Genomic DNA, 14,448 nt, shown 5'->3' with positions numbered 1-14,448 from the left:
GGCAAGGGAACTCAGTTCCCCCGCTCAAACAACTCCTGCCCCCGATGATAAATATACAGCAACAACCGGCTTATCCAGCCTGGCTTTGAAGCGCCCTGCGGCAGAAGCTGCAGTCACGGAGCGGGGACGGTCCTGGCCGCAGGTCAGCGGGGAAAAGAGCCAGGGGTGGTTGTGCTGTATTGCGGTTTTCGTACCGCGCGCTCTCCGTTCCCACGTGCAGCCGGACACGCAAGCGGCCCCGCCCCGCCCTGCAACATTTCCCTCCTTTGCCATTGGCCGAGCCTTTCCCGCCTCGGCCCTCCCCCGCGTTCTAAAGGGCGTTCCTGCCCCGCCCCTGCCCCGCCCCCGCGCCCCACCCCCGCCGTTCCTCCGTGGCCCGCCTCCGCCGCCCCGTTCCCCCCCCGCCATTGGCCGAAGGGCCTCTCGGCGGCGGCCAATCGGGAGGAGCCTCGCCCTCTTTGTTGCCCGGGCCAATGAGCGGCGGCGGGGGCGGGGCGTCTCCGAGCTCTGGTTCTCCGGGTGGGAGAGAGGCTCGAGCAGGAAGGACGCGGCCGGCCACGCCGCTGACCCCTCCGCCGCGCCAGCCGTGAGTGCACCGAACCCCTTCTTCCTCCTCCTCCTCCTCCTCCTCCCCCTTGCTCGCCCTCGGTCGCATTCACACGTTCAGCTGCCTTGGATCGCGAGCGTTCACGTGTCTGCTCATCCACACGGTCAGCTGCCTTGGATCGCGAGCGTTCACGTGTCTGCTCATCCACACGTTCAGCTGCCTTGGATCGCGAGCGTTCACGTGTCTGCTCATCCACACGGTCAGCTGCCTTGGATCGCGAGCGTTCACGTGTCTGCTCACCCACACGTTCAGCTGCCTTGGCTCGCGAGCGTTCACGTGTCTGCTCACCCACACGTTCAGCTGCCTTGGCTCGCGAGCGTTCACGTGTCTGCTCATCCACACGGTCAGCTGCCTTGGATCGCGAGCGTTCACGTGTCTGCGCTGTTAAGGGGTAACGGTAGCAATAAGCGTCTGGGGAAAGGGTCTCTGCCCCGCAGGAGTTTGCAGTCAAAGTTTGATTTGTGGGGCTTTTTTTGGGGGGGGGTTGAGTGTCAAGGCTCAGGCGCGACCCGACAGCAGCCACGTGCTTCAGAGGACCCTGGTCTCATTTTGTCTATACAAGGTTTTGTGTGTGTGTCTTTATTATAAAGGGAGGGGGATAACTAGGTTGGATCCTGCTAGCGCCTGCCTTTGTGATTCCTCCTTTCTCTAGCTCTCTGTCCCGTGCTTCTTAATGCAGCTTTAGGCCTCTATATTTATGCTATTGTTATTACTACTATTTGAACTTATTTTAGAATGAAATGATTTTAGAATCTTGTATTATTTTACTGTTGTTAGCCGCTCTGAGCCCGGCTTTGGCTGCTGAAGGCGGGATATAAATTATTATTATTATTATTATTACCAGTTTTTTTTCTCCGGGGGTACACGTACTCCTAAACATTTTGTGAATCTTTGTACTTACCGGTATGTCCATTTACTGAATTTATTTTTCCCGATTTGAACTATAAAATTGTGATTTTATGAGAGTACCCCTAAACCATTTTTTTTATAGGAAAAAAAAGCACAGACTATTACTATTATTAATTTGTTTATTACCTGCTCTTTGCCCTAAGGTTCCAGGGCAGGTTGCAGTACACCTCTCTCCCTCTCACCTGCTGTTAGGCTTGTTTGTTTTCTTTTTAAGCTAGAAAGCTATACTGCTCTCTGGCGCTGGTAGTTTCCCCCTGACAGAAACTCCCCAAAGCCTTCCTTCCTTTGTTAAATGGATGCTTTGCCTTCTCCACGAAGATGCATCCAAGGTGCCTCTCCACATGACGTTATTGTGGGAAGATTGTGAGCTTTCGCAAGCGGGTCCTGCGTTAAACTGAGCAGTCTTCTGGGTACCACAGCACCCTTTGTGATTGCACTAGACATCTAAAGAGCCAGTGTGGTGTAGTGGTTAAGAGCGGTAGTCTCATAATCTGGGGAACCGGGTTCGTGTCTCCGCTCCTCCACATGCAGCTGCTGGGTGACCTTGGGCCAGTCACACTTCTCTGAAGTCTCTCAGCCCCACTCACCTCACAGAGTGTTTGTTGTGGGGGAGGAAGGGAAAGGAGAATGTTAGCCGCTTTGAGACTCCTGAAGAGGAGTGAAAGGCGGGATATCAAATCCAAACTCTTCTTCTTCTTCTTCTTCTTCTAAAGGCAGCCCTGTTTGTTTTGTTTTGTTTAGTCGTTTAGTTGTGTCCGCCTCTTCGTGACCCCCTGGACCAGAGCACGCCAGGCACTCCTGTCTTCCACTGCCTCCCGCAGTTTGGTCAAACTCACGCTGGTCCCTTCAAGAACACTGCCCCACCATCTCGTCCTCTGTCGTCCCCTTCTCCTTGTGCCCTCCGTCTTTTCCAACATCAGGGTCTTTTCCAGGGAGTCTTCTCTTCTCATGAGAAGTCTTGGAGCCTCAGCTTCAGGTTCTGTTCTTCCAGTGAGCCCTCAGGGCTGATTCCCTTCAGAATGGATACCTTTGATCTTCTTGCAGTCCATGGGACTCTCAAGAGTCTCCTCCAGCACCAGAATTCAAAAGCATCCATTCTTCGGCGATCAGCCTTCTTTATGGTCCAGCTCTCACTTCCATACATCACTACTGGGAAAACCATAGCTTTAACTATATGGACCTTTGTTGGCAAGGTGATCTCTGCTTTTTAAGATGCTGTCTAGGTTTGTCATTGCTTTTCTCCCAAGAAGCAGGCGTCTTTTAATTTCGTGACTGCTGTCACCATCTGCAGTGATCATGGAGCCCAAGAAAGTAAAATCTCTCACTGCCTCCATTTCTTCCCCTTCAATTTGCCAGGTGGTGATGGGACCAGTGGCCATGATCTTGGTTTTTTTTATGTTGAGCTTCAGACCATATTTTGCGCTTTCACCCTCATTAAAAGGTTCTTTAATTCCTCTTCACTTTCTGCCATCAAGGTTGTGTCATCCGCATATCTGAGGTTGTTGATGCATTACTGTATTTTAATATTTTGTTGAAAGCCGCCCAGAGTGGCTGGGGAATCCCAGCCAGATGGGCGGGGTATAAATAATACCGTAAATTATTATAGTATTATTATTACTAGTGGTAGCGTATATCTAAGGTGTACACCTGCCCTCCTGATCCAGCCAGCCTCCTGCCCCCTCGACCTTTCCCTCTCACCTGCAGTTGGCCACATGGCCAATAAAAGGGGGCACACAGAGGGTGGGATGGGGGGGGAACACGAATCAAAACCAGCAGGAATTTTGCTCAGAGGTAGGAGCCGAGGCAAATGGGTTTGAAAAGAAAGGTACTGTGGTCTCCAAGGCTGTATTGCACCAAACACAGTGTCACTGGGGAAGGGGCAAAGGGCAGCAGGTTCATGGGCAAGGAGGCCACTCATTGCCCACTGTACGCCTACTTACTTGAAGCAGGAGGTGGCAAAAGGTTGATAATATATCAGGAAAAAGGCAGGATGCATGGAACAGCTCCCAGAAAGCTGTTAAGAGATGCAGCAGCTGCAGAAAAGGGAAATGTTTGGACCATAGGATGGGTGGTTAGGGTGAAAGAGAAGAGGAACATACAGGTGTTCCCCTCCATCTTTTGCAACCCCCCCCCCAGAACCCCCTTTCTAGGGTTACTGCCTAGCTCTAGCTCACACTGAGGTCCCTGTATTAAACGACACAATCTAAACCAGGGCTTGCAGGATCTTCTAAAGCCCCAAGATCCATCAAGCATAGCCTGACGCAAGGGAAGCAGACTCGGAATTAAAAATAAGTTTGAGTCAAAGAGCTTCCTACGAGCACCAGAATCTGATGGTGTCCACGGATTTTTCGCACAAAAAGCAACTCCGAGATTCCTTCATCTCAGAAGCACAATTTGGGGAAGGAAGGGTGGCATTTTGCTGATGTGCTTAAGCAATTGGGGCGCCAGAAATCCTGTTGCAAAATCAACCAGAGATCTGCTAGTACAGTGGCTGGGGAAACCCAGCCAGATGGGCAGGGTATTAATAATAATAATAATAATCCAGATCTGCACCCCTGATTGAGAAGCAACCACTCTGCCCCTCGCACCTGGTTCTACGGATTTGGGGCAAAACACCTTCTCAAGGAGCCTGGCAAGACGAACTGGAAGAAAATGGACGGCACCTGGGACCATGGTACTGTTATGAGGAAGAGGGTCCTGCGTTAAACTGAGCAGTCTTCTGGGTACCACAGCACCCTTTGTGATTGCACTAGACATCTAAAGGCAGTCCTGTTTGTTTTGTTTTGTTTAGTCGTTTAGTTGTGTCCGCCTCTTGGTGACCCCCTGGACCAGAGCACGCCAGGCACTCCTGTCTTCCACTGCCTCCCCCAGTTTGGTCAAACTCATGCTGGTCCCTTCGAGAACACTGCCCCACCATCTCGTCCTCTGTCGCCCCCTTCTCCTTGTGCCCTCCGTCTTTCCCAACATCACGGTCTTTTCCAGGGAGTCTTCTCTTCTCATGAGGTGGCCAAAGTCTTGGAGCCTCAGCTTCAGGATCTGTCCTTCCAGTGAGCACTCGGGGCCGATTTCCTTCAGAATGGATAGGTTTGATCTTCTTGCCGTCCATGGGACTCTCAAAAGTCTCCTCCAGCACCATGATTGGGGTAAAAATACCCAAATAACACTGATAGATGATTTTATTTACCCAGAACAATGCCTAGACAAAGAATGGATTCCTCCTCCCTAGACACCAAATGCATTTTGACCCCTCCTGGGGCAAGATCACCAAAACCCACACGTGCACCCTCGGCCGGTTTGATCAGTGGAAATGGCACACCTCCACGTGCTACATAATGCCGCTCCGTATTTGTAAGTACTCGGTCGTTTAGTCTAGCAGTGCATAAACTTTGGAACTCCCTGCCAATTGAGATCAAGGTGGTGACTTCACTGTACTCTTTTTGGCGCCTGCTAAAAACCATTCTTATTTAGACAAGCCTTTCCAGATGCTTAGAAAGTTGAGGGAATTTTAATCTGTTTTCGTTTTGTTAACTTTTGTATGTTTTAAAGCAGCGTTGCCAATTTGTCTTGATTTTAGTGTTTTATACAATGGAACCTCGGTTTTCAAATGTAATCCGTTCTTAAAGTCCGCTCAACTTCCGAAACGTTTGAAAACCGAGGATCAAAGGGCTGTCAGCAAGTCCAATGGGGGAAATTGAGAAACGAGCCTCGGAAGCCATTCAACTTCTGAGGCGCATTCAAAAATGGAAGCGTTCACTTCTGGGTTTTCCGCGTTCGGCTTCTGAAACGTTCGGCATCTGAGACGTTTGAAAACCGAGGTTTGACTGTATTTTGTAAACCACTTGGAGGGTGTTTGGTTTTGTTTATAATCAAGCGGTATATGAATTTTATTAAATTAAATAAATAAACATGCAATCTTTCACCAAAGGTGAGCGTTGCGTGATCTCTATAGATGACCAGGTGGGGTGACCTGACCTACAATGGATACAAAGCAGAGCAGTGTAGAGTGGGTTTTTTGTTTTGCTTTTTGGGGTTTTTCTTTAGAGCAGTATATATTTAATTGCAGGGGTTTGGACTAGATGATCCTTGATGTCTCTTCCAACTCTACAATTCTCTGATCCTCTAATTTTTCTGACCCTCTTAATTCCCTCACTTCTCCAGCTATCCTATCAACACTTCCTGATTCCTGCCTTATTCTGTGTTTACCACCTGTTCCCAGTTTTCCTCTCCAGACCCGAGCGATGTGGGGCAGTTCGTCTGTGAGGGTAGGAGTCGTCCTTTCCTCTGTGTGTGAAAAATAATCTTATCTACGTTGCCTGCAGAGCATTCCCCCCATCGAGGGGCTGGGGTCACTCCTGTTTCTGCATAGCTCTGTGTGTCCACCCCAGCTTTGTAACTATATCCACAAGGTCATGTATACTAGACTTGGCTGCAGTCCAGATCTGGTTAACACCGTCTCTTTATGTCGCCAAACATCTTTTTCCTTCCCTGATTGTGTTACAAAACTCCTGTTAGATTTGGCCTGGAGACAGGCGATTGGTTTGAAGAGAGCTGAAAGCGGTTTGAAAGAGAGGAAGCTTTTCCCACGATGTGTAGACACGCTTACAGTCGTAGAATGGAGAGTTGAGGTACCGAGGGTCATCCATTCCAACCCCCTGCAATGCAGAGATCTCAGCTGAAGTATCCAGGACGGACGGCCACCCAACCTCTGCTTAAAAACCTCCAAAAAAGGAGGTTGAATGGCTCTTGCCTTCAGGAAGTCCTTCCTGATGCTCAATCAGAATCTCCTTCCTGGTCGTTGGAATCCACCTGTCTGCTCCTTCTTTCACGTGACAGCCCTTTAGATATTTGAAGATGGCTCTCATATCTCTTCCTCATATCTTCTCTTCTCCAGCTCCCTCAACCGTTCCTCATCAGGCCTGGTTTCCGATATAACCAGTAGAATTCTACAGGATGGGGTTTTCGTTTGGGAAAACAGTCAAGATCCAAGGATCCCCAGAGGGTGGAGATGTCAGGCATCATCTTGGCACCCAGGCATCGTCACTTGGTCGCAAAATGTGCCTGGCGCCTGGCTAACTTCAAACGCTGCCACTCGCGCATGCGCAGAAGGGCAAAATGATGTCACGCACATGCGCAGAAGCAGCGAATCGCAACCAGCGTGTGCGCAGATGCGCCGCTGCGGGTTGTGTTCTTTTCATGTTGCAAACGGGCCTCTGGAATGGATCCCATTCGCAACCAGAGGTACCGCTGTACATATATATGACATACTGTTCCATGCATATTTTTGGAAATAAAGTTGGGGCCAGTTAGACATGGTGGTTTCTCCCCCGCCTTCTCTCTCTCTCTCTCTCTCTCTCTCTCTCTGCTGGAATATCATAGTTCTGGCATCTCTGGGTGTGATCCCTTGAGTACATAGAGCGGCCTTCTTTCCCTCTACGCTAAGAGCCTGGCAAACAGCGGCGGTCAGTTCCCCTTCTATCTTGCAGAAGGATAAATCAGTTGTGTGCTGGTTAGGGGGCCTATATGGAAGAACTATCTGATGGTAAGGGCCTTTCGTCAGTGGAAGCAGCTCCCTCATAAGGTTGTGGAGGTTTTAAAGCAGAGGTTGGGTGGCCACCTGCCAGGGATCCTTTAGCTATGACATTGCAGAGGGTTGGGCTGGATGAACCCTGGGGTTCCCTTCCAACCCTAGATTTCTATAAGCTTTCTTCTGAGCTCTTTTGCCTGACTCCAGGGGTGTGGGAATGGCTCACGTTAACCAGCACAGCCACCTTGGATAGGGACAGAGGGTGCCAGTGTGTGTGTGTGTGCTGCATGAACCCTAAGGGGCAGTGGTGGTGTAGTGGTTAGAGTGTTTGGCTAGGACGTGGGAGAGCTGGCTTCGAATCCCTACTTGACCATGAACCCTTTGGTAATCCTCACAGAACTCTAGCCCAATGGTTGTCATTAATTTGATTTTGAATTGATTTTGAAATGAATTTATTTTAGAATGACGTGTTGCATTTATTGGTGTTAACCTCTCTGAGCCCGGCTTTGGCTGGGGAGGGCGGGATATAAATAATTTTTTAATTTTTTTAATTATTTATTATTAAGCTCACTGGGTGACCTTGGGCCAAGTCGCTGCCTCTCAGCCTGAGGATTAAATGTGGGAGGGGAGACCCTGTACCCCACCTTGAGCTCCTAGGAGGAGAAGTTGGGATGGAAATGGAATAAAATAAATAAACACACTCCAGGTGCCCAGCTTTTTTAAGGGTAAGTCTCTAGGAGTGCCTGGCGTGCTCTGGTCCATGGAGTCACGAAGAGTCGGACATACTAAACAACTAAACAACAACAACAACTCTAGCGTTTATAATACCTAAAATGTCCAGACTCTGGTTGGTTGATTGGCTCCTGTCTGTCTCCAGAGACGATGGAGTTTGCCTCCGTGGGTGAAGTCAAACCGCTGCATTAACAGCACCGAAGTGACCTTTCCATGGTATTTACAGGTATACTGTATCTCAACAGGGAGGCTTTGTGTTGTTGTGGTTGTTGTGGCTAGTAACCATTGATAGATTTCCTTGTTCAGGAAGCTAGATTCTTCTGCCTCTTCCTTTAAATTTGCCAAAGCGGCTGGTTTTTGCCCCTTCGCTTCCTGGTGGGTCCCGGATACCGTCCACCATGGGCTTCTGCCAACACAGAAAAGGAAAGGGTGGGAGTGCTTGCAATCAGAGTGCACCCTATGCAGGCGAGGGTGTGCCAGGGCGGGCAAGATGCCAGCCTCTGCAGCCGATGTGCCGGCTGCCAGCCGGTTGTTGCTGATGTTGCCTTTCTCCTCTTTTGCTCCTGAATCTTCGCCGGAGATCTGGCTGGGATGCCTTCGCCCAAGAGCTGAGCCAAACATTGGCTTTAATTTATTTTAAAGGGAAACAAACCCCATTTCCCTTCCTTGCCAGGCTCTCTCTGTTCGCCTCTGGAATTTTTATTCTCTGCCGGGGAACAGCCCAGAATGCGCTGGCTGCAAAAGAGGGAATCGCCTTCGGAGGCAAGAGCAAACGTATTTGCAAGAGGAGCAAGGGGTCTGTGCACTGCCGGCGCTTTCTGGGTGTGAAATTTCTGTCTAGCTCACACGAGAAATCTGTGTTCTGGGAGTCATAGAAGGGTAGAGTTGGAAGGGACACCAAGGGTCATCTAGCCCTACAAAATTTACCGTATTTTTCGCTCCATAAGATGCAACTAGTTTTTAGAGGAGGAAAACAAGAGAAAAAATATTCTGAATGAAACAGTGGGTGTATGATTTTTGTGGTTCATGCTGTGGCCACAGACATGATATGTGATTTGACGGTGAGTTTGGGGTAGCCCAATGCAAAAATCCTGAGGATCCATGTGGATCAGTGCTTTGTAACCACGTTTGTGCACTATTGTGGCCCCACGAAACAGTGGATGCGTGATTTTTTTGGTGCAGGCTGTAGCCATGGACATGCAATGTGATCTGATGGTGAATTTGGGGTGACCCAATGCAAAAATCTGGGGATCCATGGGCTTTTACCTCCCCCCTCCCAAACAGCCTCCTTTATCGCTAGCGTCCCTTATCTCCCTCCTGATCGCTTGCCGATCAGCTGCTCAGTGGCTTCGTTTCAACACCCCTCTCCTTCTTTCTTTTTTTAAAAAACCCCACGATCTGCTTTTCGCCACTGGGCAATTCGGCTCCAGGGACTACGCATAAGACGCACAGACATTTTCCCTTACTTTTTAGGAGGAAAAAATGTGTCTTATGGAGCAAAAAATATGCTAGTCACATAGAAAGTGGACATGATAGTGTTTGTAATTGACTCCTTGGGAAGTCCGCCTCCGAATCGAGCCAGGGAGTCTATATCCATCAGCCCTGCTGGGATCAGTTGTGACTCCTGCATTGCTTCCAACACTGCAGTTCTATGACCAGTGTCTCACCCTTCAGTTTCATACAGTCATAGAATTGTTGGAAGGCTTGGTCCACTCTTCGTTCGGCTGTAGAGAGGCGTGACTCCCGCTCCTTCTGGCGCTTAGTTAGGCCTTTGGCACCATTCAATTCAGCTACCCTGATTTCCGCTGACGAATGGATCGCCTATTATTCAGCCAGTTTCGCTTCTCCAAATCATCTTACAGATCACCTTCAATCCCCATTGGACCTCTGTTCCTGTTCTCTTAGTACCACCTCCTCAGTAAATTTTACTTCAACCCGCATTTTCAACCTCATAATGTCCATGCGAAGGAATAAGGCCCCCGGCCCAGACATGGTCCCGTTGGACCTTTTCCTGACTGATCCTCTTTGGTGGAGTGAACAGCTGACTCCTGTATTCACCGCTATCTCTTCCGCCCTAGAAATCCCCGACTCCTGGAGAGAAGCTACAATAGTTCCGATTTTCAAAGGTGGCCAGCCAAACACCCCTAGGAACTATCGCCCCATCAGTTTACTATCTATTCTGGGGAAAATATTTGCCGCTGTTTTACTGGAAGAACTCCTTTCATGGGTACATGAGAGAAACATTCTACTGCCAGAACAGATTGGCTTCCGGAAGTCAGCATCAACCATGGACCACTGTCTAACTCTTTATCACCTTGCCAGTAAATACACTGCACCAAGGCAAGGCCACCTGTTTGCCGCTTGCATGGACCTGGAGGCCGCCTTTGATTCCGTTTCTAGGCAAAGATTATGGTCCAAACTTGCCCATCTGGGAATTGATCCGCACCTCCTCTCCCTAATTATTTCCCTTTATTCAAACACCACAGCTCGCATTCGAATTGATCCCAACGGCTCCCTTACCACTTCATTTCCAACGGCCAGGGGTGTCCAACAAGGTTGTCTCTTGGCCCCTTTATTGTTTAATCTTTATCTTCATGATGCTCTTTCCCCTTTGAAGCTAGTAACTAAGTATCCTCCTCACCTAGCAGGCCACCCCGTTGCTTCCCTTTTCTATGCAGATGATGCCGTCATCTTATCCAGAACAGCTGCGGACCTAGCAAATGCAGTTAATGCATTTATCGCCTATTGTAAGGCGGAAGCTCTTAATATTAATTATAAAAAATCGAAAGTCCTCCACTTCACTCGTTCCCGTAAACTCAAGCTGGAGCCGCTTAAGATCACAGGTGGCTACTTAGAAAAGGTAAAAGCCTTTAAATATCTAGGCTTAATATTTACCTATAATCTCTCCTGGACCACCCATCTACAATCTGCCTCTCTTGCAACCACGACCTCTAATGCCATTGTCCGATTTTATCATCAGAAGGGTGGCAAACACCTTCCAGCAGCAATTCAAATATTTAATGCCAAATTTGTCCCTAAATTATTATATGGCTGCGAAGTATGGACTACAGCAATATCAGGTAACTTGGATCGCCCACTTCACATGTTTTTGAGATCTCTTTCCAGTGTCCCGAGATGTATCTCAGGTGCAGCCCTACGACTTGAGTTCGCCCAGCCCTCAATTGTAAAACGAGCATGGAGTCGAGCCATTTCCTATAGCTCCAACCTACTAGCATCGGATGCTCGAATGAGAGGTGGTTTCTCCAATCTGATCTTAAGAGATATTCATAATTCTCCTTGGAAAACTACAATTAATCTCAAATTCCGCTCTCTTCTCAATTTGAACCGCAAAACTGTTTTTAACTTAGAGTATATTAGCCCGGCGGCCCTACCTCTAATCAAAAAGAAGCTACAGCAACTTGACTTCTCTAACACAGCTTCCCATGCAAGAGGGCCGTGTTCAGGCTTAGCCCTAGCTATTCCACCCCCTGAAGGGATCCCTCTATACTGCTTCACAATTCCTTCGGAGGCTAAGCGAAGGGCCTTTACCTGTGCCCGTCTCAACTGTTTTCCTACAGCGGTTCTGTCGGGTCGTTACTCCAGAGTTTCCATCGCAAATAGAACATGCACCTGCAATGACACGGCTCTGGAGACTATGGAACATGTAATGCTCTTCTGTCCCAACTGGACAGAAGAAAGATCTCGGTTTCTAACTCCTCTCGTGAACAAGCTTCATCTCCCAATCCAGCCTTGGATAGTGTCCCTTCTTCTGCAGGATTCTGACTGTTGGATTACCGAGATGACAGCTAATTTCCTGCTTAGTGTGATGAAGAGGAAAGCGGCACCAACTTCTTCTTTAATATCACAGATGTAATCGATACGCCGCACAGTCGAATCTGTTTTTGTATTCTCAGTCACTCGATGTTTTAAATCCCCCGTTACTTTTGTTATCCCCATTTTTTTCAAAGTATTTGCCCAGGACGACATCCACTTTTATCTCCCCACCCCTATTCCATGTTGTTATTTCTATGTATATTATGCTATGGCCACATGGCTAATGCAATAAAATCGAATTAGAATTGTTGGAAGGGACCACAAGGATCGCCTCGCCCAACCCCCTTAGGACCCCTTTGCCCGGCATGGTTCTCAAATCCACAACCCTGAGATTAAGGGTCTTAAAGGTAAAGGTAAAGGTACCCCTGCCTGTACGGGCCAGTCTTGACAGACTCTGGGGTTGTGCGCCCATCTCACTTAAGAGGCCAGGGGCCAGCGCTGTCCGGAGACACTTCCGGGTCACGTGGCCAGCGTGACATCGCTGCTCTGGCGAGCCAGAGCCGCACACGGAAACGCCGTATCTCCTTCTGCCATATCCACAAACCTACCCCAAAGGAGGATAGAAGGATTACAATTGAACCTTGTTGTTTAGTCGTGTCTGCCGCTTCGTGACCCCATGGACCAGAGCACGCCAGGCCCTCCTGTCTTCCACTGCCTCCCGCAGTTTGGTCAAACTCATGTTTGTAGCTTCGAGAACACTGTCCAACCATCTCGTCCTCTGTCGTCCCCTTATCAAGGTTCATGGTTCTTACATTCCAGGTTCCTATGCAATATTTTTCTGTACAGCATTGGACTTTCCTTTTGCTTCCAGGCATATCTGCAACTGAGCGTCCTTTCGCCTTTGGCCCAGCCACTTCATCAGCTCTGAATCTACTTGTACTTGTCCTCCGCTCTTCCTCAATAGCATGTTGGACGCCTTCCGACCGGAGGGGCTCATCTTCCAGCGTCATAACTTTTATATGCCTGTTGTCTTTTTCCATGGAGTTTTCTTGGCAGGGATACTGGAGTGGTTTGCCGGTTCCTGCTCCAGGTGGATCACGTTTGGTCAAAACTCTCCACTATGACCTGCCCATCTTGGGTGGCCCTGCACGGCATAGCTCATAGCTTCTCTGAGTTATTCAAGCCCCTTCGCCACGGCAAGGCAGTGATCCATGAAGGAGACAATTGAACCTAGCCAGCCAAAAAGCCCTTCTTCTGAGATGAATTCCTGGCGGTCTATGTCCCACAGCCTATTTTAACATGGCCTTGGTGATTGGAAAAGCCACAGCACCCAGGAGATCCTCTGAAAGCCCAAGTTGCCGTAACTTTGTGCAAAACAGTTGTAGCCCTGGGGAAGGGAAGGGATCTGACAGTGAGACAGTGGACTTTTGGTGAGATGTTTTTGGTTCCTGGAGCCCTTGCCTCCCGTTTGTGCAAGCAAAAGCATTCCTCATGTGCGAAGTTGCCTTTTGCGTCCTGATAGATGGAAGTGAGACGATGCTGTTGCCGTGGCAACGCAAGCAACGACGACATGCCTGGAAACCTTCTTCGAACTTTGAAGGTTTGGTGAGGGTGGCAGCTGCGCCTTTTCTCAATTCAAAACTTCTGCATGCTCCTTGAGGCAGGGACCTTTCTCTTGGAAATGGCGTTCCGTGTTTGCATCGATGGTGGTGCATGGCTTAATAAAAAAACAGTCCATACATGCCGTGATCTGGGGGGGGGCGCGGTCCCAGGAAAAGCTTCCCTCTGCAGAATCAGGTGTTAACATATGTCTGACTTTCTAAACTGGATGTCCTGCTATAAAATAGGTATAATGTGCAGCCAAGTGGGGCAGAACTTTACCCTCCCCCCCCCAGCTCAGTTATTTAAGCTTTCCCACAGGAAATTTTCCATTTCGTAAGGTAAACAACAAAAGGGTGCAATTGCAAATAAAGATTAATCAAGATATTATTAGGCGAGTTTCCAAGTTTTTCCGTTGGCTTACTAAATGCAAGTAAGTAAACATGCTAACTTAGATCACTCTTGAGAATATCGTTTATCTGCACAATCAGAAAGATTTTCAGGAACCAAAAATTCATTCTCTGAGCAGGAGCAGTGAACACATTCTACTCATGTAAAAACACGCTGATTCCCGGACCGTCCGTGGGCCGGATTGAGAAGGTGACTGGACTGGATCCGGCCCCTGGGCCTTAGGTTGCCTACCCATGGGTAAGACATTGGAGGTGTCTGGCCCCAAAATGGCTACTAGACGTTCTGTTTTGGCTTCTGTAACCTTTGTTTAAGGAGCGATTTGTCGCCCAGCTTATATATTGATGAGTTTCTAACACTGCTGTCTCCCGGCTCCGCTCAACCGCATGGCTTCAAAATCCCCATACATTTTGCATGACGTCATGCGCAGCGTCAAGGCAAGCATGCAGCCTGCACCCTTTGCTGCCTTTTGGAAGACGGTTGTCCTTTGGCGTCTCTTGTCTGGCTGCTGCCAGGCCTTCCACCCCTGGGTTCCCTGCCTACCTGGGAACAACATTCCCTGCACCCCAACACGACGGTGACAAGATTATCGTGCTTGGCTTGGTGCCAGCTGCATGAGACAGGGCAGGATTTGGTCTGCCGCTGACTATTGGAAGGCAGCGATTAAATTCTCCCACACTGTCTCTGCAAGACAAATTAGTACCCTAAATAAACTCGTGTGTGTGTGTGTGCGCGCGCGTGCGCGTGCGTGTGTATGCAGAGCAGGCTTTCATGGTTTTGCTGCTGCCGATGACGGAAATCTAGCAGCTTGATCCTTTTAGGGGCTGCTCTGAATGCTAAGCAGTGGGCAAAATGGATTTTTCAAAATCTCCTTTTGAAAAGGATAACTTTCTGA

General features: G+C 48.9%; 1 protein-coding gene across 1 annotated transcript in view; it reads left to right on the top strand.

Moving 5' to 3' along the window:
- Positions 1–455: 455 nt before the first annotated feature.
- Positions 456–14,448, top strand: part of ADISSP (adipose secreted signaling protein) — a 72,433-nt gene continuing 58,440 nt past the window's right edge. Inside the window, exon 1 of the mRNA XM_079991248.1 lies at positions 456–586. The gene's annotated coding sequence lies outside the window, so the exon portion shown is untranslated. The remainder of the gene's footprint in view (positions 587–14,448) is intronic.

This window comes from Podarcis cretensis, assembly GCF_951804945.1.
Source record: "Podarcis cretensis genome assembly, chromosome: 9".
NCBI classification, from domain to species: domain Eukaryota; kingdom Metazoa; phylum Chordata; class Lepidosauria; order Squamata; family Lacertidae; genus Podarcis; species Podarcis cretensis.
The sequence above is the reverse complement of the archived record's forward strand: the minus strand, read 5'-3'. Positions and strand labels throughout refer to the sequence as shown.